At 36.0% G+C, this 19,899-nt stretch overlaps 1 long non-coding RNA gene across 1 annotated transcript; it reads left to right on the forward strand.

Moving 5' to 3' along the window:
• Nucleotides 1–1,116: 1,116 nt before the first annotated feature.
• On the forward strand, nt 1,117–18,083 carry LOC147918131 (uncharacterized). Its single transcript, XR_015553013.1, has 3 exons — nt 1,117–1,233; nt 1,689–1,870; nt 17,432–18,083. It is a non-coding gene; the product is annotated as an uncharacterized LOC147918131 (long non-coding RNA).
• The last annotated feature ends 1,816 nt before the right edge of the window (nt 18,084–19,899 follow it).

Here is a 19,899-nt window from a genome sequence, read left to right on the forward strand (position 1 = left end):
GTAGAGGAAGATGGGCACAGATATTAGCCCAGGGCCAATCTTCTTAAGCAAAAAGAGGAGGATTGGCAATGGATGTTAGCTCAGGGCTGATCTTCCTCACCAAAAAAAAAAGAGGGGACAAAAATTCCTAATATCAGAAATGAAAGACAGGGCATCACTCCACATGGTAATACAGAATACTTTGAACAACTCTATACCCACAAATTTGATAATCTAGATGAAATGAACAGGCTTTTTAAAAGAAACAGTTTGCCAAACTCACACAAGAAGTAATAGACAATATGAATAGGCCTGTATCTATCACATAAATTGAACCAATAATAAATTATCTTCCCAAACAGAAAGCACCAGCCACAGATAAGTTCACTGGTTAATTATAACAAAAATTTAAGGAAGAAATTATACCAATTCTCTACAGTCTCTTCCAAAAGCTTGAAGCAGAAGGTATTATTTCCTAACTTATTCTGTGAGAGCCAGCATTAGTCTAACACCAAAACCAGGTAAAGATATTACAAGAAAAGAAAACTACAGACTGATATCTCTCATTGATATAGATGTAGAAATCCTTAGGAAAATATTAGAAAACTGAATCCAACAATGTATAAAATGTGTTATACAGGGCCAGCCCAGTGGCATAGTGGTTAAGTTGGTGCGCTCCACTTTGGCGGCCTGGGGTTCACGAGTTTGGATCCTGGGTGCAGACCTACACACCACTCACCATGCCATGCTGTGGCAGCATCCCACATACAAAATAGAGAAAGACTGGCACAGATCTTAGCTTAGCGACAATCTTCCTCACCAGGAAAAAAAAAAAGGTATTATACACTGCGACCAAATGGGATTTATCCCAGGTATGCAAGGCTGATTTGACATTTGCAAATCAATTAAGGTAATCTATCACCTCAACAGGCTAAAAAAGAAAAACACATGATCAAATCAATAGATACTGGAAAAGCATTTGACAAAATCCAACATATGTTTAATATAAAGCATATAAAATGCAAAGGGAGAGGGAATCTATTAAGGTCTTATCACATGATAATTGAGGTTGATGACCATGAGTTTGGTGCAAGAATGCTAGTTTGGGTTGTCTCTTGTCCTCCAGTCATTCAGCACAGAGGCTCAAGGGAGGAGTGGTCACAGACTGGATCAAGCCAGGCTGTAGTGTTGCCACATGATCATGACAAAGAATGATTATAGTGATCGACTGTGGAATGTAAGCCAAGTGAGAAGGTGAGTGGATCCATCAAAAGAGTAATGGCCAGAGGACGCTGTTGGTAGGATCAGTACCATGGAGGTTCCCATGGGTTGAAAGATTGTTGAATTCAGAGTACTAGAGGGAGTAGCTGGAAAAAATAGGAGGAGTTCATAGAGCAGGATGCACAAAATTAAAGTTAAGAAGGAGTTGCAGTGATGAAAAGAACTCAGTTAAGATCATGGAAATGATGACTGAGGTAGGGAAGAAAGCAAACTCATTTGAGGAGAGGAATATGACAAGGAACTGAGAGGCCTGAGCGTTGGGGATTGAAATCACCAAGAATTAAATAGGATTAGTGATCCAGAGAAATTATGGGGATGCCATTTGTGTTGGTGGAGAAGAGGCACAGTGAAGGGTTTCAAGTGATGTAATATAATAACATTATACTCAGTCCTGTTTCTGTTTTCTTTTGTCTCATTTTTGGAGCAAGAAGAGAAAGACGTCTGAAATGAAAGCAAGCATGAAGAAGGACACCGTCTCCATTTCCAGGCTTAGTGGCATGAAGGTTATAAGAAGGAAGAAAAAAGAGACAGCCAATATTTGAGAAGCAAAGTAGGAACTCGTCAATGTTCTATTGGATCAAGGAGGTGAATGGAACATTCAGAGAATAGGGTGAGGATATAGGAGATTTTGCTGATAATGCACCATAAATTCCATAGGAATCATTGGAACGGTCTCAGGTGCTGGGGAGAGGGGTCAGAAATGGGGACATAAGACAAATGAATGCCTTAAGGGGTTTAGACTTGAACAGATGAGAGGAAAGGAAATATGGTATTTAGTTTGATTTTGGGGGACATTTCTTTGTATAGTCTAAGTAGATGTCTTTTCTATGATTTATGTGAAGATGTTTACATATGTTTACATCATGGATGGTTTTTCCAATCTATTGATTGTCTTTTACTTTATGTATGATATCTTTTTGTTTTAGTAAGTTTAGCTACTTTTATTTTTTAAGTTTAGTTTAGTACTTCCGCCTTTGAAATTATGTTTAAGAAAAAGTTTCCTGTTCAAGTTGATAAGCCCATTGTCCTAACACGTTAACTTTTTTCTCCTTTTGCCTTTAATTCATCAGGATCTCTTATTCTGTTTAGTTGATCCACTTGCCTATATCTGTGCCAATACCACACTGTTTTTATTGCCATAACTCTTTAACATAGTTTGATATATGGTAGACCAACCGTCCTTTCCCAATATTCACACATATTTCTAATTTTTTTCCAAAACTCTTTGTTCTCAACCATTTACTATTCCATTTGAATTCTGAGTCCTAATGTAAAAAAACTAAATTGTAAAGTACTATTTCATGTAAGATATATTTTTTGAAATATAAAGATATTTCAAATGACTTTTAAGATTTTAATTAGCAGCAAAATTTTGAAAATAATTTTCTCAAGGAAAAGGCTAAGACATAAATACATAACAGTTGAAAATCTAGTATGAGCATGCAAGAAACCATAACAGAGAACTATAAATCAAATGCAACATTTATTATAAACCCAAAAGCACTTTGTATTGTATTTTATTGTATTGTATTGTGTTGTTAATGTAGAACTAAACTCACTGAATTTCAACTGTTGGTCCACCTAGCTTTTCTGGAATAAACCCGACTTGGTCATGATATGTTATCCTTTACTCATATTGCTGAATTTGACTTCTGATATTTTATATATATTTGCTTTGCTTCTATGTTCCTAATAGAGATTGAGTTGCAATTTTTCTTTCCTTTTATGTCTTTTTTAAGTTCTGGTATCAAGTTTATTCCAGCCTCATAAAATGCAGAGCTGTCCCTCATTTTCATTTCTATAACATTTTGTTATAGAATTTTTTTTTAAATGCTTGTAAGAAGTTACCAGTGAGGTCATCTGGCCTGTAGATTTCTACATTCAATGGATAGATTTTCAACTCTAGATTTAATACTTTAAAGGAAGTAGGCCTATTCATATTTTCTTTTTCTTCTGATTTCAGTTTTGTTAGATTGTATGACACTTAGATAATTAAATTTTAGCCTTCTTCAGTTTCTAATATTATATTAAAGACTATAAACTTTGTTCAAAGCAAATATTTAGTTACATTCCAAATTTTTATGTCATTGACTCATTATATGTCGTATTTTATATGTTATATGTATGTATGTACGTATATGGGCACTGGTAGAGCAATATAAGCTTTCTTTTGAATAGTTTTGTGTGATAGTTTTTCTTTAGTTTAAACTTACTTTTACTTAAACTTACATCTTTATATTAAAAGAAACAACAACAAACAATCATATAGAGACAGAGATTGGATTGTTGGTTACCAGAGGGGAAGTTGGGAGCGAGGAGGGTGAATGAGGTGATTAGGCACATGTGTGTGGTGATAGCTTGTAATTAGTCTTTGGGTGGTGAACATAATGTAATCTATACAGAAATTGAAATATAACGGTGTATACTTGAAATTTATATAGTGTTATAAACCAATGTTACGGCAATAAAAAAAAAAATGTGTCTCTTGTAAGCAACATATGGTCACTTTTTTATCCAGTATGACAGTCTTAGTCTTTTAATCAAAATATTTAGACATTTTCATTTAATAAATTTACTGATATATACATATATATATACATTTTTTCTTTCTTGCATTTATTTTCTATTCAAACCGCTTCTCTATGTTTCTTTTTTTTCTTTTTTCTTTCTTTGTTTTGGATTAATCAAAAGATTTTTTATGCAACATTTCTCTCCATTAGCTTGTAAGCTATATATTTTTTAATGTATTTTTAAAATATTTTTTCTATTTTTTGAATATACATACATAGCTTTTTAAAATGCTTCTTTGAAAACTCCAATAACTAGACTGCCTCTAAAATTGTTTCTCTGAAATTGTTTTTTGTACTTCTTTTGTATTCATTTGATCCTATGGTAATGGTTTGTAATTTTTTCACTAAATACTATACATTATTTTAGAAAAATTATAGAGATTTATAAGGTGTTTTCTTACAACAGATAGGATGGGGTTAATTACCACAATCCAAATAGAGACTGAGCTAACTCAAGATTTTATAGGACTCTATCTCCCTTAGATTTCTGTAACTTACTTCCAAAGACTAATTATGGGACACTCATCTGCAAACATTTACACACAGTATGCTTCTGGCCCTCATGTTTTAGAAAGTCTATCCCTTAAAACTGCTGTGAGATTAGCCACATTCAGAAACCTCTGGGATCTCTATCTTGCAAATTGTAGGTGGGGGTGGCGGGAGTAAGGCAGGATGAGTCCCTGAGATCTTTGTTCCTCTTTATTTGACTATTAAAATGATCTCAAAACCAAATTGGACCAGTATGTACACATACTGAATTCTTGCAATTAGTTTGATGAATGACTACTAATGAGACCCTGTATATGGCTATCTGCTGCATTTATTTTTATTTATTACTATTTTTGAAGTACAATTAAAATACAGTATCCTATTAGTTTCAGGTGCACATCATAGTGATTGGATATTTATATACACTTTGAAATTATCACCATGATAAGTCTAGTTATCATCTATCACCATACAAGTTTTTACAATATTATTGACTAAATCCCTTATGCCCATGACATTTATTTTAAGACTGGAATTTTGTACTACTTAATCCCTTTCACCTATTTTGCACACCCCCAACAGCTTCCCCCTCTGGTAGCCACCAGTTTGTTTCCTGTATCTATGAATCTGTTTCTGTTTTGTTTTTTTACTTGTTTGTTTTGTTTTTTAGATTTTGCATTTAAGTGAAATCATATAGTATTTGTCTTTCTCTGTCTAACATATTTGAAATAACATAACCCACTAGGTCCACCCATGTTGTTGCAAATGGCAAGACTCCATTCTTTTTTATGGTCAAATAATATTCCATTGTATATATGTATAACACATCTTCTTTATTAATTCATCTATTGATGGACCCTTAGGTTGCTTCCACATCTTGGCTGTTGTACATAATGCTGCAATGAACATGGGAGTGCATATATTTTTTCAAATTACTGTTTTGGGGTTTTTTTGAATAAATATCCAGAAGTAGAATTGCTGGATTGTATGGTAGTTCTATTTTTAATTTTATTATTTATGGAGGATTTAAATTTATTTATTTATGGAGGATCTTCCATACTGTTTTCCATAATGGCTGCTCCAATTTACATTCCCACCAGCAACATACGAAGGTTCCCCTTTCTCCATGTCCTTGTCAAAACTTGTTATTTTTGGTCTTTTTGATAATGGTCATTCTGACAGGTGTGAGGTAATATCACGTTGTGGTTTTGATTTGCATTTTCCTAGTTAGTGATATTGAATGTCTTTTTACGTACCTATTGGCTATCTGTATGTCTTTGGAAAAATGTCTATTCAAGTCCTCTGCCCATTTTTCAATTGGGTTGTTTGTTTTTATTTTATATCAAGTTGTGTAAGTTCTTTATATATTTGGGATATTAACCCCTTATTGGATATATCACTTGGAAATATCTTCTCCCATTTGGTAGGTTGCCTTTTTGTTTTGTTGATGGTTTCCTTCACTGTGCAAAAGCTTTTCAGTTTGATGTAAACTTATTTATTTATTTTTGCTTTTGTTGCCCTTACCTGAAGAGACTGGTCCAAAAACATATTGCTAAGACCAATGTCAAGGGGCTGACTGCCTATTTTTCCTTCTAGAATTTTTATGGTTTCAGATCTTACACTTAAGTCTTCATTCCATTTTGAAATTGTTTTTGTATATAGTGTAAGACAGTAGTCCAATTTCATTTTTTTTTTTGTATGTAGCTGTCCAGCTTTCCCAACACCACCTATTGAAGAAATTGTCTTTTCCTCATTGTATATTCTTGCCTCCTTTGTCAAAGATTAATTGACATATAAGTGTGTTTGTTTTTTCTGGACTGTCTATTTTATTCCATTGATCTATGTGTCTGTTTTTGTGCCAGTACCATACTGTTTTCATTACCATAGCTTTGTAGTATAGTTTGAAAGCAGGGAGCATGATATCTACCACTTTGTTCTTCTTTTTCAAGATTGCTTTGGCTATTCAGGGTCTTTTGTGGTTTCACACAAATTTTAGAATCCTTTGTTCTAGTTCCATGAAAAACGCTATTAGTATTTTGATGGAGATTGCATTGAATCCATAGATTGCTTTGGGTAGTATGGACATTTTAACAATATTAATTTTTCAAATTCATGATCATGGTATATCTTTCTATTTATTTGTGTCATCTTCAATTTCTTTCATCAATGTCTTTCGTTTTCAGAGTACAGGTCTTTCACTGCTTTGGTTAAATTTATTCCTAGGTATTTTATTCTTTTTTGTGTAATTGTAAATTGAATTGTTTTCTTAATTTCTCTTTCTGATAGCTCACTATTAGTATATAGAAATTCCACCCTTTTCTATACATTAATTTTGTATCCTGCAACTTTACCAAATTTATTTATTAGTTCTAATAGTTATTTTTGGTGGGATCTTTAGAGTTTTCTATATATAGTATCATGTCATCTGCAAATAGCGACAGTTTTACTTCTTTCTTTCCAATTTGGATGCCTTTTATTTCTTTTTCTTGTCTGATTGCTGTGGCTAGGACTTCTAATAATATGTTGAAAAATAGTGGAAGGAGTTGGCATCCTTGTCTTGTTTCCTATCTTAGAGGAAAAGCTGAAAGCTTTTCATCATTAAGTGTAAGGTTAGCTGTGGTTTTGTCATATGTGGCTTTTATTATGTTGAGGTACTTTCTCTCTTTACCCATGAGTTTTTACTATAAATGGATGTTAATTTTGTCAAATGCTCTTTCTATATCTTTGGAGATAATCATATGATTTTTATATTTCATTTTGTTAATGTGGTGTATCAGATTGATTGATTTGCAGGTGTTGAACTATCTTTGCATCCCTGGAATAAATCCCACTTAACCGTGGGGTATGATCTTTTGAAGGTATTGTTGAATTTGGTTTGCTAATATTTTGTTGAGGATTTTTGCATCTATGTTTATCATCAATATTGGCCTATAATTTTTGTGTGTGTATAGTGTCTTTGTCTGGTTTTGGTATCAAGGTTATGCTAGCCTCATAAACTGAGTTTGGAAGCATTCCTTCCTCTTCATTTTTTTTTGTAATAACTTGAAAAAGACAGGTAATAACTCCTCTTTAAATATGTGGTAGAATTCAGCTATGAAGCCATCTGATCCTAGACTGTTTTTTGGGAATTTTTAAATTATTGATTCAATTTCATTACTTGTAATCAGTCTATTTGGATTTTCTATTTCTCCGTGATTCAGTTTTGGAAGGTTGTGTGTTTCTAGGAATTTATCCATTTCTTCTAGGTTTTCCAATTTGTTAGCATGTAATTGTTCATAGCAGTCTCTGATGATCTTTTTTATTTCCGTGGTGTCAGTTGTAACTTCCCCTCTTTCATTTCTGATTTTATTTATTTGGGTCCTCTCTTTTTCTTGACGTGTCTGGCTACAGGTTTATCGATTTTGTTTATCTTTTCAAAGAAGCAGCTTTTAATTTCATTGATCTCTATTTTTTTTTTTTAGTCTATATTTTATTTATTTCACCTCTGGTCTTTATTATTTCCTTCCTTCTACTAACTTTGGTCTTTGTTTTTTCTTCTTTTTCTAGTTCCTTTAGGTATAAAGTTACATTGTTTATATGAGATTTTTCTTGATTTTTTAAGTACACCTGTATTGCTCTGAACTTCCCTGTGAGAACTGCTTTTGCTGAATCCAGTAGATTTTGGAAAGTTGTGTCTTCATTTTCATTTGTCTCAAGGTGTTTATTGATTTCCTCATTGATTTCTTCCTATTGGTCATTTAGTAGCATATTTAGTCTCCATGTATTTGCATTTTCCAGTTTTATTTTTGTAATTGATTTCTAGTTTCATACCATTGTGGTCAGAAAAGATGTTTGATGTGATTTCAGTCTTCTTAAATTTATTGAGACTAAAACAAGTCCAAGACCACAAAACAGTGGTCTAACGTGACCTATCCTGGAGAATGTATCGTGCACTTGAATACAATTTGTATTCTGCAGTTTTGGGATGGAATGTTCTGTATTTATCTACTAAGTTCATCTAGTCTACTGTGTCATTTAAGGCTAATGCTTCCTTATTGATTTTCTGTCTAGATGATCTATCCATTGATGTTAATGGGGTATTAAAGTCCCCACTATTATTGCATTCATGTCAATTTCTCCCTTTATGTCTGTTTATATTTGCTTTATATATTTAGGTGCTCCTATATTGAGTGCATACATATTTACAAATGTTATATCATTTTCTTGGATTGACCCCTTCATCATTATGTAATGCCCTTCTTTGTCTTGTTTTTTGCATTTTTTTGTTTTAAAGTCTATTTTGTCTGATATAAGTATTGCTACCCAAGCTTTCTTTTCTTTTCCATTTGCATGAAACATCTTTTTCTGTCTTTTCACTTTTAGTGTGTGTGTTTAGATCTGAAGTAAGTCTCCTGTAGGCAGCATATAGATGGAGCTTGTTTTCTAATCCATTCAGCCATTCTATGTCTTTTGATTGTAGCATTTAATCCATTTATATTCAAAGTAATTATTGATAGGTATGTACTTATTGCCAATTGTTAATTGTTTTCTGGTTGTTTTTGTAGTTCTTCTCTGTTCCTTTCTTCTTCTCTTGGTCTCTTCCCTTGTGGTTTGATGGTTTTCTTTAATGTTATGTTTGAGTTCCTTTCTCTTTATTTTATTTTGTATCTATTGTAGGTTTTGGTTTGTGGTTACCATGAGGTTTGTATATATCTACCTATATAATAGCAGTCTATGTTAAGCTGATAGTCACTTAAGTGGGAATGCATTCTAAAAGACTACAGTTTTATTCCCCCCCTCATGTTTTATGTTTTTGATACTATATTTTACATCTTTTTATTTTGTGTTTCCATTAACTACTTATTGTAGTTATAGTTGATTTTACTGGCTTTTGTCTTTTAATCTTCATACTAGCTTTTTAAGTTGCTGATCCACTGCTTTTACTATATATTTGCCTTTATCAGTGAGATTTTTTCTTTCTTGTATTTTCTTATTTCTAGTTATGGCTTTTTCTTTTCCACTTAAAGAAGACCCTTTCTTGTAAGGCCAATTTAGTGGTGATGAACTCCTTTAGTTTTTGCTTGTCTGAGAAAGTCTTTATCTCTCCTTTAATTCTGAATGACAACCTTGCCAGGTAGAGTAATCTAAGTTGTAAGATTTTTTATTTCAGCACTTTAAATATATCCTTGCCACTCCCTCGTGGCCTGCAAAGTTTTTGCTGAAAAATCAGCTAATTGTCTTATGAGTTTTCCTTGTATGTGACTAGTCGTTTTTCTCTCACTGCCTTTAAAGTCTCTTTTTATCTTTAACTTTTGCCATTTTAATGAGAATATGTCTTGGTGTAGATCTCTTTGTGTTCATCTTGTTTGAGACTCTCTGTCTTCCTGGACCTGGATATCTGTTTCCTTCCCCAGATTAAGGAAGTTTTCAACTGTTATTTCCTCAGATAAGTTTCTTGACCCTTTCTCCTTCTCTTCTCCTTCTGGGACCCTGATAATGTGGATGTTGGTAAGCTTGATGTTGTCCTATGGGTCACTTAAGCTAGTGTCATTTATTTTTATTCTTTTTTTTTTTTTTGCTGTTTCGATTGGGTGATATCCACTATTCTGTCTTCCAGATTGCTGACCTATTCTTCTGTATCATCTAATCTGCTGTGATTCCCTCTACTGTATCTGTTATTTTAGGTATTGTATTCTTCATCTCTGATTGGTTCTTTCTTATATTGTCTAACTCTTTGTTGAAGTTCTCACCATGTTCTTCAACTATTCCTCTGAGTTCAGTGAGCATCTTTATAATCATTACTTTGAACTCCTTATCAGGTAAATTACTTATCTTCATTTCATTAGGGGATTTTTCCTGGAATTTTACTTTGTTATTTCATTTGTAACATATTCCTCTGTCTCTTCATTTTGTTTGACTTTCTGTGTTTGTTTTTATGAATTAGGTATAATGGCTTCCTCTCCCAGTCTTGAAGGAGTGACTTTGTGTAGGAGCATCCCCTGTGTAGACTGCATGTGCTGGGTGGCTTTAGCAGTCCAGCTGGAGCTGGAGTGGGGTGCAGGCCAGGGAGGGTCCAGAGGTGTGCTGCACCAGGGCCTCCTTGGGTGGATGGCTGGAGCTGGTGTGGGCCAGGTGCCCAAGGCATGCTGGGGAGCCATGGCAGGCTGGCTAAAGCCCCTGGATCGTGCTTCCACCTGCACTATCAAGGTGGAGGGTAAATGCAAAAAATGGCACTCACCAGCTCCTCCAACCCCCGGAGAGAGTTCCAGCAGTTCTCTGCCTGTTCGGCAGATGCTTTAGGGTTAGTAAATGAATTTCCTTCACACATAGTCTAGGTGCCCTTAAACTGCTGTCTTTTCACTGTGCCCCGGGGTGGGTGACACTGTGCATATGCCCCCTCAGTGATATCCGTCCCTATTGCAGGTCACTGCACTGAGAGTGGGCTTCCTATCAATACCCTGTCTCCCATCTCTCCTACCAGTCTCTGTGTGGTCCTTCCAATATTTGTTGTGTAGAAGCTGTTCATTCAGCTCTCAGTTCTTCCTCAGGAGGAATTGCTCTATACATCGATATAGAGTCAGTGTGTCTGTGGTAGGAGGTGTGTTCACCATCTTTCTACACGATAATCTTAAACTTTTTCCCTCTATTGCATTTTAAAAACATACCTCAAAAGTTCTACTTATATTCCTGGCATTTGTGCCACTTCATTAGCAATATGTGGCCATTTGAATTAAAAGAAACAGCGAGAGAAGGATTCTCAGTGTTTATATGATCCACTGGGATGCTAGTTCACCATAGCACCTGTCACAGAAACACTAAAATGGGTTCAGCAAGAGGAACCATAGCAAAGTTAAGTAATGAAGTAGATGATAATATTGATGTATGTATTTATTCTTAAATCCTAGCTTGCCAGATTATTTGTGCTAAAAAGTGTGGTAGTATCTATGATAATTTATGTGACTAATGAAAATAGTTGAAGGATATAATGTTATATGCATTCTCTCATTTCACACACATACACACAGGGACTCAAAACAGAATTACCATACATTTATAGTAACTCAATAGTGTGAAAGCAAGGTACCAAATTCAACCATTAGATGAAACAAACAAACAAACAACAGACTTAGTACACTGACAATGTCGAATATTACTTGAGTCCCTTGCTCTTGGAAAGCAGCAAATGTTGAGAAATCTCCCCACCTTTTTGGGTTCTGAGAGATGGCTAACCTCAAAGGACCACCTTATATTCCATGATAAGACCTGCTTCCATCTTTCCTTAAGACTCACTTGTTAACCTGTCTTTATAAAACCCGAGATTCCATTCCTTCTCTCTCAGACATTCTTCATTAATGAACATTTTCCTTATTGCAATATCCTGAATAAAGTCATCTCCTTTCATCTTTAACAACAGAAAAGAGAAGACTTTAATAAAAATATAATTTGTACCTTTAAAGAGTGTTATTCTAGGGGCTGGCCCCATGGCGGAGCAGTTAAGTGCTCGAGCTCCATTGCTGGTGGTCCGGGTTTGGATCCCTGGGCATGGACTGATGCAGTGCTTGTCAGGCACTGCTGTGGCAGTGTCCCACATAAAGTGGAGGAAGATGGGCACAGATGTTAGCCCAGGGCCAGTCTTCCTCGGCAAAAAGAGGAGGATTGGCATGGATGTTAGCTCAGGGCTGATCTTCCTCACACACACACACAAAAAAGTGTTATTCTATATTACAAATGAGCATGATAGTATACAAAGAAGCAAACTAAGTTATTTAGAAAATTACAAGCAAAAGTGCCAAACGAATACAATTCAAAGGCAACATTTAGTAAAGAATTTGTGATTTGGATAACTAAGCTGAAAGACTTTCAAGAACATAGTGTAAAAAGACAGAGAGATGGAAACTGTGTGAAAAGTGAGGTAAGTGACATGGAACATTGATCATGAAGTCTCCACATCTACATAATAAGAGTTCTGTAGGAAGAACCATCAGAATGGAAAAAAGGCAAAAATCAAGGCCGCCCTGTGGCTTAGCGGTTAAGTGCGCGCACTCCGCTACTGGCGGCCTGGGGTTGGGATCCCGGGCGCTCACCGAAGCACCGCTTCTCCAGCCATGCTGAGGCCGCGTCCCACATACAGCAACTAGAAGGATGTGCAGCTATCACATATAACTATCTACTGGGGCTTTGGGGAAAAAAAGGAGGAGGATTGGCAATAGATGTTAGCTCAGAGCCGGTCTTCCTCAGCTAAAAGAGGAGGATTAGCATGGACGTTAGCTCAGAGCTGATCTTCCTCACAAAAAAAAAAAAACAAGAATTGATTGTTGAAACATTTCGAGAACTGAAGAGACATGGACTTTCAGATTGAAAGGATTACCAAGTGCCAAGGTGATATATTTTGGGAGAAAAAAAAAGGATTCTCAAGTTATCCTAGTGAAATTTCTATGCTCCAAGAGGAAATCCTAAAACCTTTCAGAATGGAAAATCTTGAAGTGGTTACTTACAAAGTAACAAGACACAGAATAGCATCAGCTATTCTAATACATAATGTCATCAAATAATAATGATAGTTAACATATTTAGCACTGGCTTTTGTCTAAGTTCTTTCTGCATGTTTCCTCTTTTTTTTTTTTTAATGGTGAATTATATTTATTAGTGTCTTCATCAGTCAGAGTACAGTTGTAGGTAATAGAAACCAATGTCATGACTTCAAGCAGTAGGTATTCAAAACCAGGAATCCAGGTCTAGTTTGGCCCTTCAGATCCTCCCAGAACAGTTGTGCAGAACTGACCCTCCAAAGCAGCTGCTGCCTTAGCCATGCCAGGAGGCAGTAGAATCAGGAAAACTGAGCCTGCTGTTGGCTCCAATATCACACCACCTCAGCAGCGGTCTTGGAATCAGAGAGCTGCCTCCACTCCTGATAACTTGAGGAAATCACTATTTCAGCTGAGATCTGGATAAGACACCATCACGTTCATAATTGTTGGTCTTGTCAGCTAACATCAAAATTATTAGTCATGTCTGTCTCTCTCCCATAGGGAATGTGTAATATGTAGAAGTTTAGCTGTTCAGTCTCTTCAGTACACGTGTGCTCACTCTAAGGAAACTGGCATACATCTTGAATGAAACAACCTACTATGTTTTCTATGTTATTCTAACAGTGAACCACACTTGCACACTCACCATTTGGATTATGATGTATTTTATTTTTGAAATAGACTGAATTATATTTTCTTATATGTAATTTTAAAAGTTTTACCTTAATACTCATAAGTTGATCTATATTTTTCCATTATTGTTGCTCTCTTTGTTTTTGTGTCATAGTTAAAATAATTGTGAAAGTATCATGTAATAGGGATGCCTTAAAGACTCCCCCTACTCTTAGATTGATGTCAATTTCTCTTTATCCTTCACTTATTTTTGCTGCTATGTTATTATAGGCACTTGTCCCTCTTTTTATATTTAACATTTTTGAGTCACATTGTTTTAGATATGTTTCTTGCATGTAATACATATTGGGCATTGCTTTTCAATGCAATCAGAGCCTTTAATGCTTTCAATAAATTAAAGTTGATATCATTTTTCCATTGAACTAACAGAATAGATCTCTCTAGTGTCTTCTTATGTAACTTTCTTCTTTTTAATGGTTTCTGTCTTTTTGCTATGTAGGTATGTATTTTTCAGGATATGCGGGGTATGTGTGTTTGTGTGTGATTTCCTTCTTATAGTTTAGAAGATCTGTGATCTCCTTATGGTTTCTCAAGTGGTTAAGTTTATTTTTTACAGTATGCTTAACTTTCTAAGTCATCTTTTTTTTTTATAATTTTTTGTTTATTGCAGTAACATTGGTTTATAACATTGTAAAAATTTCAGGTGTACATCATTGTACTTCTATTTCTGCATAGATTACATCATGTTCACCACCAAAATACTAATTACAACCCATCACCACACACATGTACCGAATTATCCCTTTCACCCTCCTCCCTCCCCCCTTCCCCTCTGGTAACCACCAATCCAATCTCTGTCCCTATGTGTTTGTTTATTGCTGTTATTATCTACTACTTAATGAAGGAAATCATATGGTATTTGACCTCCTCCCTCTGACTTATTTCACTTTGCATTATACCCTCAATGTCCATCCATGTTGTCACAAATGGCTGGATTTCATCCTTTCTTATGGCTGAGTAGTATTCCATTGTGTATATATACCACATCTTCTTTATCCATTCATCCCTTGATGGGCACTTAGGTTGCTTCCAAGTCTTGGCTATTGTGAATAACGCTGCAATGAACACAGAGGTGCAGGTACCTTTACAAATTGGTGTTTTCAAGTTCTTTGGATAAATACCCAGCAGTGGAATAGCTGGATCATATGGTAGTTCTATCCTTGATTTTTTGAGGAATCTCCATACTGTTTTCCATAGTGGCTGCACCAGTTTGCACTCCCACCAGCAGTGTATGAGACTTTCCTTCTCTCCACATCCTCTCCAACACTTGTTGTTTCCTGTCTTGTTAATTATAGCCATTCTGACGGGCGTGAGGTGATATCTCATTGTAGTTTTGATTTGCATTTCCCTGATAGTTAGTGATTTTGAACATCTTTTCATGTGTCCTCTTTGAATCTTCTTAACAACCTGATGAGGTGGGTACTTATTATTACCCCCATTTTTCAGAAAAGGTAGTTTAGACACAAAAATGTTAAATAACTTGCCTAAGGTCACACAGCTGGTAAGTGGAGGAAGGAGATTCAAATACACACAGCCTAGCTCCAGAGTCCCTGCTCTGTTCTGACGTGGGAAATACATTTATGTAGAGCAAACTATCATCCAAATGTTAGGGAAAAATAAATATTTTTAGGCAGGCCAATACTGAGCCATTTTGCTTGATGAAATCACATAGGAAGAGAATGCACACACTGAGAAGAAGTCCAAGGACTGAGCCCTGGGTGTTCTAATATTTAGAGTTTGAGCCAAGGAGACACTAAGAGAATCAAGAGTGGCGTTCCAGATAGTGAGTGAAGAAAGCGTTCCAAGAACGATGGATGAATGTCAACATCAAATGACGCTATTAGTTTGCATGTGGAGGAAGGAAGTATAAATGTCGGATTTGGTAACGTGGAGATCACTGGAGAAGCTGCTGAAGACAAAAATCTGACCGGGGTTGCTTCATGAAGAAATAGGGGAGAGGCTGTAGAGACAGGAGGGGTCAACCCACTCTGATTACAGGTCCATATGTGACCATTGGTCCGTACACGACATAGAGACTCAAGTCCAACTTGATAAAAGATTTAAACTTAAATTACAAAATTTTAAAATTCTTGATAAAAGTATGTAGAGATATATTTATAACTTATAGTGTGTCTACTTAAGCAAGGCAAGAAATTGAGAAGCTGGACTATAGAAAAAGTGAAATTACTGTAAACAAAGGTTAAAAAGCAACAACAGGCTCGTGAAAGTATTTGCCATCAATAAAACAGGGAAATGGGGCTGGCCCGGTGTCACAAGCAGTTAAGTGCATGCTCCCCTGTGGCGGCCTGGGGTTCTCCAGTTCAGATCCCGGGCACACACCAATGCACCACTTGGCAAGCCATGCTGTGGCGGCGTCCCATATAAAGTGGAGGAAGACGGACATGCATGTTAGCCCAGGGCCAGTCTTCCTCAGCAAAAAGAGGAGGATTGGCAGATGTTAGCTCAGGGCCGATCTTCCTCACACACACAAAAAAAAAAAAATCAGGGAAATGATTTTAATCTCAACAAAAGGTGAGTATAAAAACTTCTAACAATTTGAAAATACAATTTAAATTGAACATTCAATTTAAAAAAGATAAATACAATAAATAATACAAACAGAAAAAGGAAAAATTTCATACACAGGAAAGTATGGGAATGCAAATTAATCAAACTGGATACTATTTCTTGTCCATTAGTTGTGAAAAAATGAAGATAATTTTAAATATGCTAAGTTGGGGATGATGTGGGAAAAAAGACTACTCTTATATGTTGGTGGGAATGTAGATTGATACAAACTTTCTGGAACTAGTTTGGAAGTCTCTGTCAAAATTTAATTTATAATTTAAATTTTACAGTTTAGTCCTGCAAACATGGTAACTTTTGCATAAAATGAAATGTGCACAGGACTATTTGTTGCAATATTATTTGCAAAAGAAAAAAAACATATAGAAACAAATTAAATTATTTTGGTAACATGAAATGACCTCCAAAAATGTTAACTATGAAAAAGCAAGTTGTAGTATAATTTATTAATCAATTTGATAAGAGAAATACATAACTACCCTACTGATGATACATAAAAGAAAGAGTGTCTGGAAATCTACATGAAAAATGTAAACTGTGGTAAGCTCTGAGGTGTGGGTTTAGAGTGTGGAGAGAGAAGCAATAATGGATCACTATCTCATTTTACTCAAAGGCTTACTGAATCGCTTGAACTTTTTAATAAGTAATGCTTTTTTTTTGAATTTTAAAGGAAGAAAGCTTTTTTTTTACTTTAAAAGGGAGAAAAAGAAAAGAAGCATAATTATATTCTCACATTGCAACATATACCAAAACCAATTCTATATGGATAAAAGAGATAGATATAAGAGTGAAATCTAAAGGATCTAAAGGGTTTCTCAAAATTAAAAGGATCACTATAAAGCTAAAACATTGGGAAAAAATCAGTAAATAGCATATTTGCATTTTTGTTTAATATGTATGTTTGCATAAAGTATACACGCATATTTTAATATATGCATAGAAAATTAGACACATGGAAAAATGTGTTGAGTGGCTATTTTTTAAATGACAACATTTGCCACTTTTACAGATTTCTGTAAACTTTCTGGTTTTTTTTTTCTTCCAAGGAGTAGTGATTATGTTTCATAATAAAGTGGAACATTGTATCACATTTATTTTACCTGACTGCTGTATAAGGTCTAGGCGTCCAGCCTTGGACAACAGCCTGTGCGTCGGGAAGCATGTCTCGGTCAGCCTGACCAGCAGCAGAACAAAGGGGGCAGCAGAACAGAAAGAACAGATTGGCCTTGAGTCTTGCATACAAGTTTGCTTTGGCATTGTTAGATGCAATAATGAGAACTTGAACTAGGGGACTGAATATTGATTATTTGTATTCTTTGTTTTTAGCTGCTCGAGAAGGTGAACTGAGGAGTGAACTGCTTCTTGGTTATCAACTTCACACGATCATTAAGTGGATTTTTAGATTCTGAACAGTTTCCTTTGAATCCTTTGACTCTTCTGCCTTGGAACTGCATCTGTCCCATGGACTGAACCCCAGTCATGGGGAGAGGCCAGGTCATGGTGAAGCCACGTGGATCACAGACATTTTGTTTGGTGAGTCTGTGTCTGGGGACCTCCAGTCAAGCAAAAGGAAAGCTGGCTCTGAGTTTGTTGTATCCCTCTTTCCTGACCGTGACCCTGGCGTTCCATAGGAAACAAGCTAACCTTGACCCTCCTGTGGGGCAGACACTGGAGGGTGCTTCAGATTCAGCACTGAGCACCACAGCAGGGGAGGAAGTTAAAAATAACCTAACTACAGTTCTAAGAAGAGCTGCAATGCAGAAGTTTGCTCTGTTGAAGCCCTAATATCCAGAACCTCAGAATATGACTGTATTTGGACACAGGGCCTTTAAAAAGATGATTAAGTTAAAATGAGGTGGGTTTTTTTTTTAGAGTGGGCCCTAGTCCAATCTGCCTGGTGTTTTTTATAAAAGGAGGTCAATACACACAGAGAGACACCAAGGATGTGCTCGCAAAGAGAAAATGCCATGTGAGGACACAGTGAGACAGTGAGAAGGTGGCCCTCTGCGAGCCAAGAGGAAGGCCTCAGAAGAAACCAATCCTGCCAATAACCTTGAGCTTGGACTCCCAGCCTCCAGAACTGGGAGAAGATAGATTTCTATTGTCTAAGATGTCCAGTCTGTGGCATTTTGTCATAGCAGCCCTAGTAAACGAATACAAACTTTAAGGCACTCTTAGAAAGTGTAATTGGCAAGGACTGCTTTCCACAGGGAAAGTCTTTAAGCCTCAATGTGAACAATAACTAGTAAGTAATACAATCCAGGTAGAAGAAACCCTAAGAGAAGTGGGAAGAAATTTAAGGAATTTGAACAGGGCATTCATATGATCTCATTGGAATTTTTAGGAGATAAACCTAGCTACAATGTAGAAACCACTGAGCTACTCGGATCAACAAAGGAGACCAAAAATAAGTAAATGCACTGGTGTCCCAGAGCAAAACAAGAAAGATGAGCTGTTACCAAAAGCCAGAGCGTAAAGTGGTCAACAAGGTACCTTGAGGTTGAGAGGTCTGCTTAGATGTTTGAGGGGCTTGGCAACCCCAGCTGGCAGTTTCTGAAGCAAGACTGAAGTAGACATCAAATTGAAGTGGGCTGAGGAGGGCATGGGAGGTCAGGAGACAGATTCAGTATCTTCAGAGAGCTTCTTTGAGAAGTTTGGGCTGTGGAAGCCTGGAGGGAGTTTGAACGGGACCCTCTGGCCATCTGGAGAGATGCATTTGTAGATTTCTCTAACTGTGTGCAGCGGTTCTCAGTGTAAGGAAACAGCAGCACCAGCATCAGCTGGGAATTTGGAAAATGCAAATTCTCAGTCCCCCTCCCTCCAACCTACTGAGTCTGAAACTCTGGGGGCTGGGCCCAGAGAAGCACTGCTTTGGGAATGTTAGTTAACAGTTTGTGGAGACGGATTATAGGCATAGAAAGCGCTCATAATTGATGGAGTTTCTGTCTAAATTTTTAATTCTTTTAGTTCATTTATTGTTGTCCAATGAGGGGAGATATGCATGTGTACACACACACTGCTGTCCATACCAGAAATAGTAATGCGTGAACCTAAGACATATGAAATGCCTTGTCAGAATATCATGGCCAAGTTTTGTGAGGTTGCTGTCTTAACTTATATGTTCAAAGACATTTGATTGTTTGGTGTGTTTCTTCTTCTCCATCCACTCCCAATCCTTCGTGCATTGACTTAACATAACATTTACTATGTGCACTCAGTTTATTTATGGAAATTTTTTTAGTTTTGATAACCTCTCTCTCCTTTTTATATATAGTAATTTCCCTAAGTTATTGTTCAAGACTTCTCTCAAACTTTAAACTCTGAAATATTTATCTCCTTTAGATTAACATTCTTATACCCATCATCCTTTTCAAGCTCTTTATTAATTCAAACTTTTGAAAATTTTGGCATAATCATGATTTAACCATTTATAGATTTTATAACTTGTTTCTCACTTACTGGTGTTTCTCACTTACTGGTGTTTCTCCTATCTCTGAATTCAGCAGTGATGTCTTCTGTACCTTGTCATCAGTAGGGAATGTGAATGACAGTGAAGGATAAAGAGATCCTGCATGCCCCCATGTATTATGTATAGGGCTTAGCACTTAATTGGGGTCAATAAATTTTAGCTGCTATTATCATTATCAGAATAACTACAATCGCTACAAGTGCTAACACTAACACCAGCCCTATGTTCTGCACTAGGTCTTCATTATTTGATTGACACATTCACTCTTTCAAACCCTAGTCAGCTTTGTGACTGTGTGAACTTGATCTTGTTTAGCTTTATAGGT

This window comes from Ceratotherium simum, chromosome 1 (assembly GCF_057802395.1).
Source record: "Ceratotherium simum simum isolate JZ-2026a chromosome 1, ASM5780239v1, whole genome shotgun sequence".
NCBI classification, from domain to species: domain Eukaryota; kingdom Metazoa; phylum Chordata; class Mammalia; order Perissodactyla; family Rhinocerotidae; genus Ceratotherium; species Ceratotherium simum.